This window comes from Schistocerca americana, chromosome 5, assembly GCF_021461395.2.
Source record: "Schistocerca americana isolate TAMUIC-IGC-003095 chromosome 5, iqSchAmer2.1, whole genome shotgun sequence".
NCBI classification, from domain to species: domain Eukaryota; kingdom Metazoa; phylum Arthropoda; class Insecta; order Orthoptera; family Acrididae; genus Schistocerca; species Schistocerca americana.
Genome location: NC_060123.1, coordinates 470,331,241 through 470,354,523, shown reverse-complemented (window position 1 = coordinate 470,354,523; position 23,283 = coordinate 470,331,241). Strand labels below are relative to the sequence as shown.

The following is a 23,283-nucleotide window of genomic DNA, read 5'->3' as shown; positions in this document are numbered from 1 at the left end:
TGATGATTGTCTTGGACCTGTAATTAGTGGGGAAGTTTCAGTTGTGACGAAGAGAGCCTGCAATCACCGAGATTTTATAAAATCGTCCAAAAAGGCTTCGGACACATCTGAAATTCTAAATCTGTCGTAAAATGAACGAATTGTTCAAACGATCGATTTTCCCAACTGAATGCAGCGCTTAACAATAATAATAGATATAAAGATCTTTTACAGCAAGCCAGCCGTTGAATATTAAGACGAAGGGCTCCACCAGAGATTCTATTGGGCTGAGTTCACGTAATGAAATATTATATTTAAAACTGTATATAGATAAAGGACAGAGAGAGAGAGAGAGAGAGAGAGAGAGAGAGAGAGCGAATGAAATTAGAGAAAATACGCAGAATCCTCCATTAGTATAATTGTTTGCCTGTCTTATCACGGATCAGCCTAAAGATAAAACAGGAGGCACTTACTTTACTGTACAGGTTTATGTGTGAGAGACATTACACCAAGTTAGCGGCAAGCTGCATTCACATACTTTCATCATTTACAGTATAATCCATTATAAGGTGACCGTGACGTGTAACCAATGGCACCCCATACCATCACGCCCGTTGATGCGCCAGTATGGCGATGACGAATACACGCTTCCAATGTGCGTTCACCGCGATGTCGTCAAACACGGATGCGACCATCTTGATGCTGTAAATAGAACCTGGATTCATCCGAAAAAATGACGTTTTGCCATTCGTGCACCCAGGTTCGTCGTTGAGTACACCATCGCAGGCGCTCCTGTCTGTGATGCAGCGTCAAGGGTAACCGCAGCCATGGTCTCCGAGCTTATAGTCCATGCTGCTGCAAACGTCGTCCAACTGTTCGTGCAGATGGTTGTTGTCTTGCAAATGTCCCCATCTGTTGACTCAGGGACCGAGACGTGGCTGCACTATCCGTTACAGCCATTTGGATAAGATTCCTGTCATCTCGACTGCTAGCGATACGAGGCCGTTGGGATCCAGCACGGCGTTCCGTATTACCCTCCTGAACCCAGCGATTCTTTATTCTGCTAACAGTCATTGGATCTCGACCAAAGCGAGCAGCAATGTCGCGATACGATAAACCGCAATCGCCACAGGCTACAATGCGACCTTTATCAAAGTCGGAAACGTAATGGTACGCATTTCTCCTCCTTATACCAGGCATCACAACAACGTTTCACTAGGCAACGCCGGTCAACTGCTGTTTGTGTATGACAAATCAGTTGGAAACTTTCCTCATGTCAGCACGTTGTAGGTGTCGCCACCGTCGCCAACCTTGTGTGAATGCTCTGAAAAGCTAATTATTTGCATATCACAGCATCTTCTTCCTGTCGGTTAAATTTCGCGTCTGTTGCATGTCATCTTCGTGGTGTAGCAATTTTAATTGTCAGTAGTGTATAAAATTATCTGGACTTACACCTGTTACACCCTGCGTATAAATGGTGTAATCGAAAATGACGAAAGTTCTACGAGTCTGTTTGCAGACGACACTGGTTGTCTACGGAAAGGCTGCAACACCAGGAAAATTTGATTAATGCAGGAAGACCTGCCAAGGATTGAAAAAAAATGGTTCAAATGGCTCTGAGCACTATGGGACTTAACATCTGTGGTTATCAGTCCCCTAGAACTTAGAACTACTTAAACCTAACTAACCTAAGGACATCACACACACCCATGCCCGAGGCAGGATTCGAACCTGCGACCGTAGCCAAGGATTGAAGATTGGTGTAACTGACTCTGATCACACAGAAATGCAATGCGTAATTCCAGATATCTATTACTTTTCTATTGTAGAACTGGCGGTATATTACTGGATAAAGGAATAATAAAACACCTGAGAACAGCGAGCAGATGACAAGCTGAGGTCTTTGGAGCAACCTGAAGAGAACGTTAGCTCATCAGTGAAAGAAGTGGCTTTCAAAACATTATAATGATCATTTCCTGTTTGACGCTCATCAGTATTCGAAATGGCTCAAAGCACTATGGGACTTGACATCTTAGGTCAACAGTCTCCTAGACTTAGAACTACTTAAACCTAACTAACCTACCGACATCACAGACATCTATGCCCGATGCTGGATTCGAACCTGCAACCGTCGCAGCCGCGTGGTTCCGGACTGAAGCGCCTAGAACCTCTCGACTACAGCGGCCGGCCAACAATGTTCAGTCACTACCAGTTGCTAGAAAAGAGAAAGAAGATGCAGTGAAGAGCAGCGTGTTTTGTTTGCAAGCGCGAGATCTAACTGAAATACTTAGCAAACTGAAGTGACAGACATTATAAAAGAGTCGTTGTGTGTCACAGAGAGGTTTTCTGTTGAAATTCTGAGAGCGTACATTCAAAGAACAGTCGTGCGCCATATATTTTTTCAGGTAGAAGCGTCACAAAAATACGAAAAATTTAGAGTAATTAGGTTTGCCGAAAGGCGTTCTTCCCATGCACCATTCGAGAATGGAACAAAGTAACATCCGCCACACGCGATTAAGTGGCTTACAGAGTATAGATGTAGCGGTACATGGTTCGTTCAAGTTTCTTTGAATTTCCCACGTTACCCAAAGAGCAGACAAATGGTCAGATGACGTGGGCTCAGAACGCCACTGGCACGTAGTTTTGTTTAACGAATGTTACCTGGCGATGTCCAAAATTATCTTCCATACTTCAACTGTAGTATAAAATATAAAAAGTAGAGTGAATAAGCAGGTGATAAAAGTCACATATATAAGAATAATTATATTAACTTAGTATATTCTCGGTATTGGTTAGTTAACTAATTTCAATGATACATAATTAGACACACGACACCGTACTACTTTTACAGTCTCAGTTCGTAGCAAAACAATTACAGAAGTCCGAGAGTATAAAACACCCCAGCAGTGTCCTTCACTACTAGTTCTCGCAATTACTTGGTTGAATAACACGCTTAAAACGACTCCATATACGTAAATAACCGCATCAGAAAATGCCAATAGTTGGTGAACAAGAATTGAAGCACTGGTTTCTAAATACAAAGACGCGCTGAGAAATAGCCTGCTGTAATCAAACTTCGAATTCCAAGAGTTCGTCGAAACAAGAGCAACCTCTCTTTCAGCATGGAAATGCCATACCAAACGCAACCGCTGTGACTTCTGCATCAATTTGACGCCTTGGGTTCCCTGTCATCGATCATACTGCATACAGTCCCCAATTGGTCCCATCCGATTTTCATCTGTTCCCATAACTTAAAGAAAACCTTCGACATCCCCAACTTGTGTAGTGACGAAGAGGTGCAAGCAGAGGTGATGTGACTTGGTGAACAGACAAAACATTCTACAGTAACGCTATCAAAAAACTGATCTCCCTTTGGGAGCAATGTGTTCATCATGAGGGTGACTATTTGAGAAATAAATGGACATGAAGAACAAAGATGTAAAATATTAATAACGTTTTACTTAAAAATATATAAGAATATTCCCATGAGAAATCCTCAAGCACTGCTTTTCAGCACGCTCTCGTACGAATTAGAAATGCCTCCTATTACTTTTACCTTACTTTAATCTTCCAATAAATTCCATCCTATCTCACCACGGTCAATTACAAAACTACTACACGTCTATATCGATGGCATACAGGTTGTAAGCATGTTACATGTAACTAACGACAGCAGTCGAGAATTGCACCCTGCTCTTTGCAGTTCCAGTGGCAGACAGAGTGAAGATAAGACACTGAAATCTCGTACATAGAATTACATAAATGAGATATGTAATTTAATGAATGAAATACTATATGGGACCTATTAGCTGAAGTGCTTCAAGGATAAATCACTTGATGCAAATGTATTTACGGGAACAGAAAACAGAGAAATATGATACACATATAACACACTCCGAAGCGACAAAAATGGTTGTGCGAAGCGAGAAGCAACCAGAATCGTCTGGAAGTACTTCGCGACGACAGACGCCGAGCCGAGTGGACGCCCCAGTAGCGATGGCAGCAGCAGCATTTGCCTGACACACAGTAATTTGGTTTAGTTTATTTATTCTTTTTTCACGTGCTTCTGCAATGCAGTTATCCATACCTGTGTATTTTACTGTGTGGACTAGTGATTTCCAGATTAACCTAAGTTTCTGTTTTTGTGTAAATCTTGGTGCATATCCCTGTGTAACGAGGAATAATACTGTAATTTTCCCACCGCCACCAGCTCCACTTCACGCCCCTAAGTTCAAATCTCGTGCTGGTACAGGGAAAATAGTTTCGATCATTGCTTTCTAGTTAGCATACGTATTTCGTGCAATAGCTTTATCAGTAAGCAGAGTTTCTAGTAACAGGTAGCTGTAGGTGCGTCCACTTCAGTAGAGAAATTTTTTTCTGTTCAAGTGCTTGCCGTTTCAGGATGCAGCGAGAAATCTTCAGAGCAGTTTCTAGTGTTCTTTATTCTCCTCTTTATTATTTACATGTATTCCACACTCAGTAGCGTCATTTGAGATCTTATAGCTATTTTTTACACACTGCAGTATGGTTGGTAAATGTGCTTGTTGTGAGCGGACACAAGGAAAATTGGCTCCTGTCCGTAAACAGCTGCAAGCTGCGTTGACTACCGTCGTCATGCTTCTGGCCGATGCTCAAAGTTGCGGCGACATCGGAGCGCTGGTGATGAGACCTGCGAGACCTTTGGTGCTGCCCGAATCTCCTGTTGACCTGGGTGTCGCTGCACCTTCTGATGCGCAGTATCTGACCAGTCCGTCCTCATTCGAGGGCGGTTGGCAGACGGTTTTTCGTTAGCTAGACGGAAGGCGAAGGACAGAGCAGGTCGCGTGGCTGGCTCCCAACGCCTCAGCAATGGGTACGAGGTGCTACCCAGTGTTGATGGCAACTCTGAACCATCACGGGATGCTTCTCATGTTGGGCCAGTTGGGTAATTCTGCTTGTGATTTGGAGCTCCAGTGTTAGGCGGGTGGTGGAGCCCCTCAGGTAAATAGCAAGCAATGTGGGATAGAACGTCAGTTCGAACTCGTTATGTTTGCTGGAGACCAACGACGGAGATCTAAAGGAGGTCCTGCCGGCAGCTTTCGAGCGCACTGGGTGCAACCGGCTGCATGTAGTGGCACGTGTCGGCATGAATGACGCCTGCCGCTTGGGTTCAGAGCACATCCTCGACTCCTTTCGTCGGATGGCTGTTTTGGAGATGGCAGCTGGCGTCCCACACAGGTTGTAGGTTACGCTGTCTATCTGTAGCATCTTACCCAGGGATGTTCATGATCCTTTGGTTTAAAAAGAGTGGAAGGTCTAACCCCTATGTTCACATGCCTCTGCGACGGAACCAGATGCGAATTTCTCGACCACCGCTATTGGGCGCAGAATTGTAGGCTTCTCCTTAATAGGTTAGGGGTGTACCACATGCAGGAATGGTCTACTAGGCCAGCAGAGTACGTGCTGGCTGCACATGGAGCTTCTTTAGGTTCGATGAACTCTCTATCAAAACTGTCCTTGGGGTGAGGGCATCCTCCGCTCATTTCGGCGGATGGTAGGAAGATATTTTTGCTCAGCAAGAAAGACAGAATACAAATTTCAGAGAACCAGAACAGTCAGGGTAAAATACTCGCTCATAAATATGGAGATGTGGAGAGCAAATGGAAAAAATGCAAAGGCATCCTACAATATGCCCTAGACAGTATGCTTCGAGTAAGGTCCTAAGAGGTGAGACGGACCCGCCATTATTTAGTAGCCGTGTTAGAAAAATGCTACGCAAACAAAGAGATTCATCTCATATTCGAGGAAAGTAAAAACCTAGCCGAAAAACAAAAGCTGAATGAAACAAAAAACCAGCGTAAGGAGAGCAATTAGAGAAGCGTTCAGTGACTTTAAAAGTAAAACTTCGTCAACCCATCTGACTAAAAATACTAAGAGGTTTTGGTTGTACGTAGAATCATGTATTCATTCATTCAATGACTACACTGGTACCGAAACGGAAGATAACAGAGGAAAGGCTGAAATATTTAATTTCGTCTTTCGAAGTTATTCACCGCGGAAGGTAGTAAATCCTGGGCACCGCCTTCTTCGGCTCTTTGGATCTCACGTACTATCATAGCAAGATGAATGTCGCTGCATCTATGTTAACGGAATCCATATCGATTTCTGTAGAAGGGGTTCTTGATGAACAAGATGGACGTAACGCGTGTCCGTAAAACATGTCCCACAATTCTACGACGAAATAAAATCAGTGATAATAGGCCTACACTTATGTCTGTTTTCTAGAAAACCAGATTGACCTGCCCTTTTTTCAGTCGAATAGTACCTTTCATTGCTCCAGCGACCTGCGATAGGCTGCTGTTAGAAGAGGAACTATCGTCTGTACCTAACTTGTCGACTGAATGTATTCCCGTGTGTGATTTCTTTTCTAGAAGTATTAAAAATTCGCATGCCGTAAAGATATCCCTTGGTTCCTTCCGATATGTAAATTCTCACCGCCCTGCACGGTTGTAAGAAATTGATCCAGTGTGGAAGCTTGTATTGAAACAGAGCCATTATATAAGACTAGAAAAGTTAAATTGGTTTACTGCTTCTCGAATTCTTTACTTGTTGGTAAGTTGGTAACACTAGAAATGGTGTGAGAGGCAGCAACATGATGCAAAACAGGCTCAAAAATTCGGAGTTAAGCGTTGTACGTTGAATTCAGAAACAAAATTATTCGTACAGAGCCTTTCCGCAGCATGTAGATCGAAGCGATAAGTACGGGAATGGCAAAATTGTACGGCCCGCCCTATGAATTTCACAGGGACATATCGTTCTCATCACATGCTTCCCTTTATTTTCAAACAATCAAAATCAGGGGAGATATCTGTCTACAACGGTCTGAAAGGAAAAAGTGAGTGAACTGCAAAGAATAGGGGTTGTTTCAGGACAGAACCTTCCGTCGACACGCAGCAGTCATCAAAGTCATTGCGGTGCTGAGCTACAGAATTTTCGCTTTAGCTTGACTAGTCCAGTGATTTGCCGTAGAAAAGATAGAATGCAGGCAATATTTGAGCATAGTAACTGGCTCAGCTTGAGACTTCGATATCGCCCGTCGGGTTTGAGCTGTGATGTACTGGCGTGGCGTATGATATACGTGTGCGGAGCGAGGGTTTGTTTTGTTTAGGCGTGCTAGTAGTGTCGGCTTATGCCATGCTTGTAGTTGTATTTGGATTTATAGAGAGCGTTGCAAATTCTGAGGTTATGGGCACGTTATTGAATCCACAAGTTTAGTTAACAGAAAATGATGAGTTTACACTTCACTCTGACACAGTCTAACATATACAGTCAAGACACTGATTGCTGAGAAAATTGGTTACCATCTGAATGTTTGTGCAACTCCAGGGCCCCAAAAGGGAATAAAGCAACGGTAAAATTACAGTTCGTTTTAACATCATTTTTATGGTTAATTGGCTAGATAATTATTAAATTATTATGATTATGAGATACATGTAAAAACGACCGAATCTCGTTGATTCAGCGAATAAGCTACAACATAATTATAAAGAAATACTTACGAATATGTGTGTAATTGTAGCTTACTCCACTGAAAACAAGACCATACAAACACACATTTCATGCATGAGAATAATATTTTTTTTTTCTCTGTTCGTAATATGCCAGACACTTTCCTTGACACGTAACAATATTTTATGGAACCTAATGTTTTGCACATTCTTACACTTCATCGACTTTTTAACACATAAATATCTTTGTAAATGTAATTACTTTAGTCGCAAAAGCGGATGTGTTGATGATTCTTGCCATTTGACTCAGATGCAGCAACAATTGTGCAATTGGTTTCTTCTGTTTTGGGAAATAGTTTTATTGCTAATTTTTCTTTTATTAACACATTCGTGTGGGTTTTTTCTCCAGTTACAGTTGTGTTACCTTGTCCGCTACATAAAATAATATAGGTATTGCATTCCATACTGGTTCCCTTCGCTCCATATTCACTGATTTGACTGGAAGTGTAGCGAAAAAAACTTACGTTTTTGAGCAAATATACGACGCCTTCCTGCAAAAGTTCAGGTCTGCTGCTGTTTACTAGCACTTTTTCGGTTCTTAAGGAACACGACATTCTCAAGTAAATGTCTTTAGGTTAGCAGAAAGTCGTAAATAAACAGTTCTGTGACATAGCGATTCACACCTACTAGGATTGATAAGAAACCTAAAAAAATGGCAAATATACTGCTTTCTTCTTCTTATCGCTGCAATTTATTGCGGTGCAGACGCTTCTGTTTGTAAAAACCATTCTACAGACCAATATAAAAACTTAAGAGTAACTTTCGCTTTTACAAAATCTCGGCGAACTCTACAGTGTAACTTCCTGGCCGGTTTGCGCGCTGCAATCGCGGTTGGCAACAGAAAAGAAGTGGAGTGGCGCGACTGTATATATATGTTGGACTGTGACTCTGCTTACACTCCCAATCAGCCAGAGCTTAAACTTTATCTTTGATCTTATTATTATTATGTTAGTAACGAGAGTAAGCAATGATTAACAACATATGTGTACTTGGAATTACTTGTAAAGGCCTCTTCCTGTCGAAATTTATTCTTCTCAATTTATTTAATGAACATTAATCATAATACCGTTCAAATAAGGAAAAGTGATACTTCGATGATTACGAAATGCGTATGTCTGCAGAAATTTAATTCTAAATAATAATTGGCTATTTTAACGTAAGTGTAAAACACGCGACATCAATAACTGAAAGTGATCTATAAGGGTTTACCAGACTTATCTGTGTTGGACAGCTGATAAGAGGGTAAAGAGCGATAGAATAAAGTAATTCGCCATTTCCAAGTCCAGATTAGGACGTGCAACTCCCCTCTAATTGATTTTGCTGTTTTAAATTGCGCTGCGTTGGTGAAGCCATGTTTTCGATACCGCGTTTTGTCCATTGCTTAGACCACTGACGTTCTGTGTGACGTCTTGAGTTTAGGATGCGAAGGATGTGAGCGGTTTGGCCTTAGTGACTGGTGTAAACTGTATACGCTGTTTATTCCAAAGAAGAAGTCATGGATCAATGCAGACTGGTGGAATCAGACCATGCGGCAATCCCCAAATGTCTGGCTGTTTCTTTCCGTATGTGGCAAGAGTTCCGAAAGTAAGGCTAGGCAGGAAACGAAGGACAGGGCTTAAATTGTTGCGAGAGAAACGGTTTGTGATGTTTTTTTTACCATGCTTCCCACAAATAATTAGTTCTTTTTTTAATCTGGCACGTTTGTTGACGGAGATGTTAGGTACGAACCTAGGAACACAGCTTAGATTGTTACGAGAGAAACAAGTAGTGATCGTATTTATAATCTTGATTATTAAAGATTTTCTTTTTCGAATGTGACGTCGTGCAGACGCGGCACATTCGAAATAGATTATTTTTGTAAGAGACGTGTTGTAGGCGGTTGCTGAATCTTTGTGGTGGACGTTTAGGTTTGTGATTCGGTTTATAGTAAAGGTGCAGTTGAATGAGAACGATTCTTCAGTAGTTACTGGTTCTCTAATTGTTTCTGGATTTTGAACTGTTGCATTTAGTTCACAGTTTGGTTTTCTAGAGTGAAAGTTGTGTGTTTGTGTGGAGTTTTGCCTTCGAATTGTGTTTAAATAATTTGTTGTTTGTAGTATGGTTTGTGTTTGTTTGTGTGTGTACTGATCATAATGGATTTCCTTCTTTGGTATGGGCGGGGGTGGGAGGGGCGGGGGTGTTACACTGTCTTCGTTTGAGCTATATAGGTCTAGAAATACATTCTATTCCAATTGCTTGTTTCTTATTCTTTTTTGTTGGGTTTATTCTGGAGGAATTCGTGAATGCTATTTTCCGATTATGTGACTCTCTTGGGGCGATGTTAGTCTTATTGTAGTATTTTTAGTTAGTCCCGCCAAGAACTCCTTAATTCTCATGGTTGTCTCATTAGTTTCATTTCATTAAGTGACTGAAATATTTCGCATCTTTCTTATGTTCGTTTGCGACCTGTGATATTCGCTATTTTTGGCTTAATTAAAACAGCAAATTCAGCCAGAAGGCAAATACTTGTTTATAAAGAATGATTGATATATAGTAAGGCGTCGCATGGCGACGGTGGAATTTTCTAGATAATGTAATTCGTCGTCTTTGGGCGGCAATATAAACAGAAAAGTACGGATGGATATGCGATCCTTCACTATTTTGTTCGCTGGAGAACAAATGAAGCCTTGAGCGCTAAAAAGACTTTTACTGTTTTTCTCGAGTAAGACGGACGCAGATTTGTGGCGGTCTGATCTAATTATTTTTACTAAATAAATAAAAACGTGTTCCGTCTAAGTTTTGAGTGAAGTGTAGGAAGAAGAACTGTTGTAACTTACCGTGACGAAGCACGAGCGACTCAAGAGGACAATGGCTATATAAAAGAGCGCTCAATGGACATGATATGGACATAAAAATCTACCGTCATTGTAGTATTAAGCTTAAGGTACGATATATGTTTTAGTTATAATAAATATTTGTTCTGGGAATACTGAATCATTTAGCAGTGCTCATTTCTATTATCTCCTCAGTATTATTTTCATTTTAATTATGCATTTTGCTAATATTACAGACTCCAAGATCAGCAGTCCAATGTGCGTGTTACCTTGATAAAAAGAAAACTGTTTTATCGTCTTCTTGCATCAGCTTTAATACTGAATTTCTCTTTTGTGTGATGGTACAGTTGTTTTTGCCCCCTTAAGAACTTTCTGGTCCCTTAGGAAATTTTTTTGTCATAACAATAACTTCACAACCGGGTATGATCGTATCTACGATCATGAAGTAATTAGAAAGACGATAACGCAACTTCTTAATCAATAGCACGCTAGTTGTGACTGCCTCAAGCCACGCGAAACCGCAAGTAAAAACTATTCACATCTCATAATGCAATATTTTATGACAATGGTCAATCCATGATTCTTACGCCAATTGCGATTGATAAAACAGTAAGCTAAATCTCAATTTCCAACTTTCCATTGAATAACAACATCACTTTTATTTTGTAACATCACACTTGGCGCCCGAACAGGGACTTGAACAAAAATTAGTTCAAATTCTTGGAAAATTTTCTATGTGCTTGTGTTAATAAATGTTCTGTCGTTTCATGTACACATCGTCTCTCTGTGAGAATGACGGTCAATAATGCAGTTTAATTACCGAGAGAAAAGAAAAGAAAAGAGACGTGAATTTGCTGAGACAACATAGCGGTATTCAAGCCATCAAAAAGTAAGTCAGAATTTTGCATACGCAGTGTAGTGCTTCAGTAGCAACGTTGCTTTTCCAAGTCGATCCACATCCTTTCTATCTCCTTCCCTCTATAGAAAATCTGCTTTATTTTATCTTTCAAAGTAAAATTCTTCGTAGTCTGATAATAGAAATTATTTCTCCCCATTGTTAGTATACCTGTATTGCATTTTCAACATGGTGGATAGTGTGCGCAATTTGCAGTGAAGAGCATCTTCATTCATTTGTCTGAAACGGTTAGGTTCCATCTTGTCTTCTTGCCAGATGGAATTTCATTTGTTGCTCACGCGAGAGCGGTGCTCTTAGCGGACTCACCACGTCACTGACAAACGACGAAAGCCTTGCGTAGCACCTGATTTACTGACGAAAATGGCAGATAGTAAACAGAGACAGGTGACAACAGGAGACGGGAGTGAAGACGTTAATAGTATTCAATACCCTTTACGATCGCGAACGGTAGGTTCCCGTGTGGAAACTGAACTAACCATGTCTGTAACAGGGGAAAGTGACCCTGAAGTCCAAACTCGTCCCGCTGCAGCTACAAATGACCTCGGTGCGTTAGTGGAAATGCTGAAACAACAGTTTGACGCAGTAAATGAGAATATAAAAACACAAAATGAGACTATAAAAACACAAAATGAGACTGTTAACGCCCGACTAGATGCTGTAAGCGAATCATTAAAAACAGAGCTAGGCACAATCAAAACAGATCTGCATAAAGAAATTACGGCTGAATTAAATACCCATTTGGGTGAGGTGCAAACTAAGATCAGTGATCAAATTCAGAAAATGCAGAAACAGGTGAAAAGTGAAATAGCTGAAGTATCTGGAACATTAAACACAGAAATTCAGGCAGCTACCAAAGAAATAAACTCAGTTAGAAATGCAGTATCTGACATTGAAGGTGTAGTAGAGGATCTGTCGAGGCAGATAGACTCAATCAATATCGAAGAACAGGTTAAGAGCACCGTGAAAGCACACGCGGAGGCATTGTCGGAACACTGCAGTGAATGGATAAAGGGTAAAGATATTTTTATCGAAAAGAAGGTCAGGGAGGAGCTTAGGGAGACTGTCAAGGATGTAACTTATGAAATCTTAGCTGCTCCTGGTAAGTCGGGAGACACAGTAGTTTCTGAATTGGGACAGATTCGGAGGACACTTACACGGGATCTTCCCGAGTGGAAGCAGCAAGTAGTGGACGAAGTCAGAATGCTGAGAAACTGGGTAGAAAATCCGCACACACATACGCAAACTATAGGGAACAACTCTTTAGACGGTGACGAATGTCAGTCAACTCCTTATCGTTCACCGCCTGATTACATGCAAAACAACAGTCCTGTTGAGTCCCGAGTAGGGAAACTAAATGATCCGCCCACAATTGTGAGTTTAATGCAAGAGGAAAGTGTGATTAAGCATCGCACTTTTCCTGTTTTTCATCCGCAGAAGCGAGAAATACACCCCATCGTGTTCCTAAAGAATTTTTCCGGCATATTTCCCAGGAGCTGGACAGACAGACAGCGTATTCAGTTCGTCACTGGCTTTATTTCTGGTGATGCAGCATTATGGGGAACGGAAATGGTAGACACGTGTAGGAATTATGAAGAGTTTGAGAAAATGTTCTTGGCAAAATTTTGGAGTAATGGGGTACAGCAAAGATTAAGGAAGGAGGTGTATGGTGCGGACATTTTCAATGAGAAGCATGGAAGTCTCCGGCGATACTTTGAGAAGTATCTAGCAAAAATTAAATTCTGGGATTCTCCGATTTCTTCCAAGGACGTAATTATGATTCTCAAAAGCAAACTCCCTGTGTCTATTAGAGAGAAATTAGTAAATGTGTCCGAAGAAGACACGGATGTATTCCTTTCTGTGCTGGATTCCTTAGATTTAATTAGCGAGGATGTGCGCTCCAAGGTTGGCAGCGGCAAATTCTTCCCTGGCAGCCAGCAGAATGCATCGCACGCGGACAACAATGCGCCCAAGGAGAGAGCGAGCTACTGCGACCGCTGTTACCAACCTGCCAGCGGTTATCAAAACGCAAACGGCAATAACTTTAAACGGAAGCAGAAAACCAATTACAGTAATCAGCAGAGATACCACCCAATTTACAACCACCAGGTACAACATCAGTACGGAAACCCACCCTTTAATTCTGCGCCTGAGCAGTATGGAAATTCTCCACAAACTAGTGGTAATTTTTCAAATGGGCCAGTGTACAATCAAAGTTATAGGTCGAAATATAGCAAGTGGCATGGGCAAGGCGGAGGCCACCCAGCACAACATAAGAACAACTATTCACAGGATAGAGGACCGCGGAACAATTTTCAAATGGCACCAAATGCGAACTTTCCTTCACAAGGAAATGGTTTTGCCGGCAACCAAAAGATCGGGCGACATCAGCCTTCTCAAGTATTCTATTCACAAGTGAATGCACCCAGTGGATTTGACCCCTTTACACCGGCATTTGTACCACATAACCAGCACCAATATGAAACGGAACAAACACTTAAGGCCATGAATGACAAACAGGTTAAACATCCTGCGGAAAATTAGAGGCAGCGCCTTTCAGCCTCCTAGAGGTCGCTGCCGGTTCCAGTGGGGGTACTAACGAATACTCTGATTCTGAGTATGTTAATGCGATACGGTACGACCATGAGACCGACTTACGAGATGACCTTGCACGTGACAAAGAAGCTCAAGACATTAACAACATTTATGATGAACAGGTCCAGGCTTCGATTAAGATTTCTATTGCCAACATTCCTGTCACAGCCATTGTTGATACAGGAGCAAACATCAATGTGATGTCATCATGTCTTTTCAGACAGGTGTCTTCTGTTTCAAAAGTTTTATCATTGCCGATTCAGGGTTGCTCCATATCGGGAGCGATTGGTCCATTGAAACAGAGAGTTAGTTTACAGACGCAGCTTCAACTGCAGATAGAATCTGTTTCGGTTTCTTACCTCCTACGTACTGGAAATTTCCTTGTGTGAACTGTTAATGATAAGTATTGTGTTGAACAGCGCACTGACTACATGGTAACGGCTATTACATGTAAACTTTAAGTATTAAATGCTATGTATGGAAAAATTGTTTATAGTGATGGACATTGAACTGATATTTCTTCAACAAGCTGAAGCAGGAAATTGAGGTTGCACCAAGAATTTCAATTTAATTTTAAGTTAGTAATAAGAAAAAAAGTGCTTGCGAGGTGATTGCCCGGAGCTAAATAAAATATGTAAAGGTGAGAAATGGAGGAGGATGCGTAAATAAGCACTTCTCTCAAGGTACAAGAATATTTATAGATTTATTTTTAGTAATGTAAGTACTTGAAGTTCTGTAGTAAAAGCCCAAATTACCTGCTTAAAAAAAAGGGTACATGTTCAAACAGTCCAGACAGTGGACAGGAGTAGAAGAAATAGCTTAAAGTTCAGTTAAAGCGTGCTGTTAAATGGAAAAACAAGTGGTAACCCACATGTGTTCACGCAAGGAGACAATAAGCTATAGTAAACTAAGTTAGGTGAAATACAGTACAAATAGAGGCAAACCATGAAGCATCAATAATGTAGCGTAAGTACTCCACGAGGCCACTAATTGCTATGAAAGTAAACTATTTCCCTGTGATCTGAGCCCAATGTAAAGAGTATATGAGGAATGTTAGCTGACGAATTGATTTCAGTAGAATCAAGGTACTAAATAACCACACAGCAAGCCACCTGTATCATAAATAAGTCCAAGTAAAGATCTTCAGAAGATCTGTAGTGTAATCTAGCGACCATTCAATACCCTAATTGAAGGCTAATCTAAAGAACAAGCAATGCAGTGATATTTAAACTTAATATTGACTATAACCTGAGTAAGACGTAGAAGTAGCAAAGCATGCTGTAAGGAAGGAGGTTGAAGTTTATATATGTGCCTATGTTTATTAAGATAATTTTATTTACATGCAGATTTTATTGCAAAAATGTCTCCTAAGACACTCCTCTTATGAAATCCATTTTCCTTGTGCCCGTTCCTTTTGATCCTGGTTCATTAACCCAGACCAAGGGTCGACTTGTAAAAGGCACGTGTGCTTCGAAGCAAAGCAGTGCTTATGAGAAATGAGACACGTAGCGTTATGAACTTCGCTAGCTTTGGTAATGTTTGTTATAGACCGGTTGCGTAAACCCAGTGAACTGTCGGTAATTCCATTCATGCAAAAAAAATAGTAGACACGCGTTACCCTATTTTTTTTTTTTAACAGAGAACGATTGCTGAGTACATGAAGCGAAGAGGGAGAACTATTGTTATCCAGTCTGCCCTCAAATATAAAAAAATTTGGCAAGCACAAAGGAAAGCACAAAAAGAAAAAAAAAAGATTCAGTGTTAAATGTGTACTCGTTAAGTAGTAGATATGCTGCGTGGCAGTAGAAAATGATCTTGGGTGCACTAAAGAATAAATGCAACGAGTGTTGCGAAACCTGGAGTTTTCATAATGAGGAGATGAGCCCTTAAAAGAAAGTTTGAAAGAATATTTTTAGGTTCACTAGTGAAAGTAAACCTTGAGATACAAAGAGTCCATTCATAAAGCAGTTGTTCACTGGACTTAACAAAAGGAGTGACCATTAATTGTAAATATTAGCTCGTAAGTGATCTTTTGTAAATAGTAGAATATAAGTCTTTCTGTACCAATGGAGGAAACCTGCAAAATTGGTTGTTTTGTAAATGAACTCTATCGGCGAAGGAACTAAGCACGAATGCTGTGTGAAGATGCACACTAAAGTGCGACGTGCATAATAAAAGTAACTGTTCACTGTATACTAGTGGTAGTGTTGTACTGAAAGTGTAAAAAAAAGAAGTCAAGGCTACGACAACAGGTGCAACGCAAAGTTCAGTGTTGTTCTAAGTGCAGCGACAGGTAAAACATTCGTCGTCACTTACCTGTGAGCCTCATGGGAGGCAGTTGACAGAGAAGTATGGAGGCAACTTCAGTGTCCGGCTCCTCCGATGGGAAACGCGCGCGAGGTGTTTGTATCGATGCACTCGTGTGATACGAAGTTCACAAAAAAAAAAAGGGAGCAATCGACGACCAGCAGCTCTGTTACAGCCTGAGCGCGAACGGATACTAAGTATTGGAGCTCACGCAACACTGTGCAGCCGCTGTGAGTGGCTGACGTGTGGGTGACGAAACAATCCAAACTTTAAACTGCTAACCGCCATGACTTCCATCGTACATACTGGAGGAAAGACATTTGTACACTTGTGTGACTACATTCATATGTAAATTAAGCGATTTTCTTGAGTTGAAGTTAAGATGAGTGAGAAGTAGATTGTTAGATTACTCAGGCCTTAAAGCCATTAATACCGGCACTCCTGAACACTGCTAAAATGAATTATAATCCTGTCTCTTGATGGACAAAGAAAATGAATGTGCACTGTAGGAAGACCCTAAACTCCAGACCAGTCCCGATCCTTAACAAATGTATCCAATAGGTTGTAAGTTATACTAATAATTTTCCACTTCTTCTGTTTCATATTGTAAATAAAAACTCGGGAAGCCGCATGAATTCCTGGCACCACAGCGGAAAGGACAGATGTACTGCATGATGAACGCCGTAGACAGCTAACACAGAAAGTGAAAGCATCACGAAGTGTAGTGCTACGTTATTAAACTGTAATTGAACCACAATGAGTCAACGGATGCTCGAACATTGTCCACTCTAGTTTAGTGAAAATAAGCACTCACTGTACTCATGTATTAGTTGTTAAGCTCAAGAGAAAGTAATTCCTGAATTCTATCCCCTGAAGTGCGAAATGAACGTTCACTTATTGTTATAAGCAAATATGGACCAAACTTAAATATGCACATAAATGTTAATCTTGGTATTATGGAATGAAGTGACTGATGAACAAGGAATGAAAAACTTTATTTTGAAAAATGATAAATATCTGATATATGTTTATAAATGTGATTTCAATTTATGTACTTTGTACGCCAGTAACGTTATGTAAATGTCACACCAAAAATCACGAATATCTCATGAGGATATGAGGATCGAGGTAATCCTTCGGCATTCCCTCTCTCCTCATGGGAGGCAATGTGATATTCGCTATTTTTGGCTTAATTAAAACAGCAAATTCAGCCAGAAGGCAAATACTTGTTTATAAAGAATGATTGATATATAGTAAGGCGTCGCATGGCGACGGTGGAATTTTCCAGATAATGTAACTCGTCGTCTTTGGGCGGCAATATAAACAGAAAAGTACGGATGGATATGCGATCCTTCACTATTTTGTTCGCTGGAGATCAAATGAAGCCTTGAGCGCTAAAAAGACTTTTACTGTTTTTCTCGAGTAAGACGGACGCAGATTTGTGGCGGTCTGATCTAATTATTTTTACTAAATAAATAAAAACGTGTTCCGTCTAAGTTTTGAGTGAAGTGTAGGAAGAAGAACTGTTGTAACTTACCGTGACGAAGCACGAGCGACTCAAGAGGACAATGGCTATATAAAAGAGCGCTCAATGGACATGATATGGACATAAAAATCTACCGTCATTGTAGTATTAAGCTTAAGGTACGATATATGTTTTAGTTATAATAAATATTTGTTCTGGGAATACTGAATCATTTAGCAGTGCTCATTTCTATTATCTCCTCAGTATTATTTTCATTTTAATTATGCATTTTGCTAATATTACAGACTCCAAGATCAGCAGTCCAATGTGCGTGTTACCTTGATAAAAAGAAAACTGTTTTATCGTCTTCTTGCATCAGCTTTAATATTGAATTTCTCTTTTGTGTGATGGTACAGTTGTTTTTGCGCCCTTAAGAACTTTCTGGTCCCTTAGGAAATTTTTTTGTCATAACAATAACTTCACAACCGGGTATGATCGTATCTACGATCATGAAGTAATTAGAAAGACGATAACGCAACTTCTTAATCAATAGCACGCTAGTTGTGACTGCCTCAAGCCACGCGAAACCGCAAGTAAAAACTATTCACATCTCATAATGCAATATTTTATGACAATGGTCAATCCATGATTCTTACGCCAATTGCGATTGATAAAACAGTAAGCTAAATCTCAATTTCCAACTTTCCATTGAATAACAACATCACTTTTATTTTGTAACATCACAGACCATAATGGTCTATCTTGTGGTAGTAATCTTGAAGTACGCCAGAAGTCTGCTATTAAATCTGTGGTTCTCATAATAAATAAAGTACGCTTTATATCCCCGATATAACGTCATAGATCAACGTAGACGTGTGGAATCGGAATGTGTGGTAATCCCAAATGTTTTTCTTGTTACCGCGTTCCGTCAATTTCATTGACTTTTGGCCACATGTATTGCCATCAATTTTTGGCTTTCTACATCTACATCTACATCTACATTGATACTCCGTAAGCCACCCAACGGTGTGTGGCGGAGGGCACTTTACGTGCCACTGTCATTACCTCCCTTTCCTGTTCCAGTCGCGTATGGTTCGCGGGAAGAACGACTGTCTGAAAGCCTCCGTGCGCGCTCTAATCTCTCTAATTTTACATTCGTATTGGTATCACTTTCTGCTCTTTGTACTGGTAACCAGTTTTTCAGTTGAGTTATATACGTCGACTGATGTTTCAGGAAAAGTTTAGAATAGGGCCAGTGCCGTACTTATGTGTTTCGAACAGGAATGTTGCCAGTGCTTGGCGTGATGTACTACGAGAGCAAAAGAAGGCGTGTCAGCTGTTCATGTTACACAGACAATGGGAGACCAGCAGGCAGACAACGTGTTTCGAAGTAATACTTTCGTAAGACAGGGCGAAACATTGCCGCAAAAGTGGATTATAAATTTATTTGCTCCTTATTTGAGTGGTAGCTATTGAAACTGTGCTAGTATCTGCAAACCAAGGACAGCGACACAACTCATGATACACAAGAAAATGTAGTTAAATATTTCTGTGCTTCCTATTGCTACGCAATCGATCTGTGTGAGCACACTCAGTAAGTGGATAAATGTTTTTTAATTAAGCCATGGGAGGAACTGTGTAGATCAATGTTTTTGTTTCTTTTCTCTTTTTCTTTTGGATCATGGAATGAAGTATTTTGATCAATATTTTTAATTAGAATATGGGAAAAGGTACGTAGGACAATGTTAGTAAATCGAACGTGCAACTCCCTTGTGATTAACATTGATCCACTTATTCACTGAGCTTGCGCAGATCGATTGCATAATCATTTCCCCACCTCATTTGATATTTGCAGTTTTCTGTGAGACGTGCAGCAACTCATTACTTGCGGGGAAATGGAAAGAAAAAGTAAAAATGAGCCTCCTGCTACAGCCGTTCCTTCTCTGACGCTAATACAGTGCTCAAAGTGAAAGGCAAAGTATTTGAAATCACAGGGGAAAGGGTACGTAATAAGTAGCGACGTCCGCGCTATAAGCGGTAATGGTCACGCACGCTCTGTGTATTGTGTAATGTGTATAGGTCTTACGGCCGAGCCATGCGTTTGTAGCACAAATGCTTCGTTTATTGGTTTGTAGTTGCATCACTATGATAACAATTATTGTTCGCATGATGGAGTACAATGAAATGCAGCATCAGATTACACTAAGAGTGCTTCAACTTATGTTTCCTAGTTGCAAATGCTACTTTTATGACCAGTTGCTTGGTGTGTCAACGTACCTTCTATTTCGCACCCATATAGTTTTGTAGGAATGAGTATGGGGTCATTAATGAAAACAAACTAACCGAGTTCCGATAACAATGTATACTGACGACGTCAGATGTTGATTATGGTGTAGTTTCTGCATAGTTTAGGGTTATATTACATGTGGCGCACTGAGTTAAGAAGTAACCGTCGGGATGACAGGCACTGACACGTTATCCATAGATCCAGAGATCTTTTAGTCACATTTTTCTTTTAAGAGTTATTAGTTAGAATGAATTTGCTGATGAACTTACTTAGCAAATTTCGAAAGGCAAGTACAGTGGGTTCTAAATGCTTGTATTGGTGCACCAATATTGCAATAGCTTTTTTATTAAAAAAATATAGCTCAAATGATTTTCTTACTCAATAAAGAAAAGATGTAGGAATTATTCCGACCTAACGTCCGTCGAAGAAGAGATAGTAACAAACGGAGCTCGTATTGTGGAGAAAATCGTACGAGTCGAATTACGAGGGAAACATCCTTATTCTACTTAAAAAATGGTTCAAATGGCTCTGAGCACTATGGGACTTAACTTCCGAGGTAATCAGTCCCCTAGAACTTAGAACTACTTAAACCTAACTAACCTAAGGACATCACACACATCCATGCCCGAGGCAGGATTCGAACCTGTGACCGTAGCAGCCGCGTGGCTTCAGACTGTAGCGCCTAGAACCGCTCGGCCACTCCGGCCGGCAGTCTACTTAAAGAAACCATCAAAATAATAGATGTTGATGGACGAATTATTGACTTGTACCATTGTCAATATAATGCGAGGCCCGTGTGTTACCATAATGCCACCTCACTAGAACTAAAAAAAATAACGAGACTATATTATCCCATTAAGCCGAAATTTTATTGAATCGGGAACTTTGGATTCAGCTGGTATTGGCCACGGTATCGTGGTCGAATAGTTTAGCACCCAGACGGCCTTCTCCACGCGCCGAGTTGACGGCGGCGCCGCCAGCAGGCAGCATAACTCTTGGTGGCTATGAAGAGTTGCATGGTGCGGAGTGTTGAGCATCCGTGGGTTGGCAGGGAGGCCACTGGAGTGACCTGTCGACAGATTTAAAATTCAGAATTAAAAACGTGATCACATTATGGTGGGGTGATATATGTAAAGAAAACTGCAAAATTATTGTAGGATCCGAGGCTAATATAGGGTCGATTTCTGTATCGGTATTGTTGAGACTGTAAAATATACACGAAATGCAGTTACTAGTTTATAACTATTGGCACAAGTGTAGTAAAACAGTGCAATGACATTATATTTCATAAATTGTTTTGCGTCCCAGATAGAGGTATAGTGAAGGGATGTTTCTCTCTCCCTTACTCATCAACTCAAGATTGCTAAGTATTATAAATAAGATTTTAAATGTGAGAACTACCAGCAATGACTGTTTGCCTCTATCCTGTTCAGGGAGTACTTCAGTTCCTTCTGACCATTGTATCATGATGGCAGGTGGCTGTCACAAGTATGAGAATATTTCTGTCCTTCTGTTGACCATTAAATTAAACTACGTTCTACGCATAAAGAAACCAAGGCAACTGAGACTATGGGTATATGCACTTATGCCAGAAACGTAGAGTTTCTTAAAACAAGTTCCCAAAATGTTGAATTGAAATTCCGAGGGTGTCATGGATAATTATATGACAGAAAAGTAAACCTTGATGCAGTATAATAGAACAGAACCAAAAGACGAGCATACGTTGATCAACGCCAAACTATACTGAAAACTTGATAACTCTTTCTTGGACGGGAGGAGATAAGAATGGTTTCTGAAACTCCCTCCATACTGTGAAAGGGTAAAAAAGCCTATTGTGTCGTTCATTCTTAAGATTACGTCGAACCTAGCAATAGTAGGGCGAAATAATAGACTGCCTAAAAAGGCTGCGTATTCGCTCACAATTCAAAACCGTTGTAGACGAATAGTACTGCAAGCATCGTGATAACCACCCACAGCTCAGTACAACAGAATTTACGGTTCGACCATAGGCTTTTGCATTTTGTAGGCTAGTCTCTGACAGCATTCAGTGATATTAAAAACGTACAATGGTAGGGTCGGAAAAATAACTCAAACGCAGGTTACCGTTCTGAAGGGAGTTGCGATGTGGCCATGAAACCAGGAATACATTTAGAAACTAAAATCTGCAGTTCGAAGTTTCACTCACCGTAGCAGTGTAGCTTTCCTCTTCTCACTGCAGACGTCTCTGCAGTAGCTCCTCAAAAAACGCGTCAAGCGTAAACTGACGCTCCTGTTGGAAAAGAACTTATTACTTTTCTGATATCCAACATGTGGAGTAATACAGAACATGTGCTAGATTCTAACATGGCCGCTTCTTACGGAGTGCTACATTTATCAATAATTTTGCTAGCTACATTTATTGATAATATTTATACAATGATCGATTTTAATATTCAAGTATTATCACTACTCAGTCCATGTCTGACCAACTAATAATACTACACAAATACTAATGTCCCCTGATGTACTAGTTTTTTGTTTGCGCGATTGGTTATTGAAGTACTTCTGGGAGTTATGCCGAGTTGTTGTTCCTGTTGTATGCAGAATATTTCAACGACCGACCGAGCTGTGTCCTTCAGGTCGTATGACATTCCCTGACTAGATGGAGCCCTGGGATCGAGTGCACATAACGGCAAAGCTCGCTGCACTCCAGTCACGGTCAGCGAAGCATTTTGCACAAATCCTGACAACTCGGCAAAACACCCGAAGCAAGGCACTAACTACTGTCACCTTCGTAAGAGTATTGATCTGAACATAAAACGAATAGTACACGTTTAAGTCTAATGTCATTATTCCCTATACTGAACTAATTTACACTCACCGGAGCAACACGGATTTCTTCTTCTTCCTGCAGCCGTTTCTGTAGTAGCTCGAGAAAGAACGCGTCAAGTGTAAACTGACGCTCCTGTTGGAAAAGAACATATTAGTTTTATCATATAGAATACTTTTATAATTCAGATATAGCGATACTTCTTAATATGTACAGGAGTTACGAAGTGTAGCACTTATTAAGAATGTATGGGCCTGCACATAGCGATAGTGAGTATACACTGTTTGGCTGTAGCTACCATTATGCTATGGACGAACTGGTAAGCTGGAACGACAGAGGCTGGTTCAAATGGCTCTGTGCACCATGCAACTTAACTTCTGAGGTCATCAGTCGCCTAGAACTTAGAACTAATTAAACCTAACTAACCTAAGGACATAACACACATCCACGCCCGAGGCAGGATTCGAACCTGAGACCGGAGCGGTCGCTCGGCTTTATACTGTAGCGCCTAGAAACGCACGGCCACTCCGGCCTGCAACGACAGAGGGCTACAGAGGAATTACCCAAG

At 40.7% G+C, this 23,283-nt stretch overlaps 1 long non-coding RNA gene across 1 annotated transcript; it reads right to left on the bottom strand.

The window, feature by feature from the left end:
• Positions 1-20,841: 20,841 nt before the first annotated feature.
• Positions 20,842-22,849, bottom strand: LOC124615330. The gene is made up of 3 exons (XR_006979777.1): positions 22,767-22,849; positions 22,092-22,175; positions 20,842-20,975 (listed from the first exon to the last, which is right to left on the bottom strand). It is a non-coding gene; the product is annotated as an uncharacterized LOC124615330 (long non-coding RNA).
• Positions 22,850-23,283: the final 434 nt, after the last annotated feature.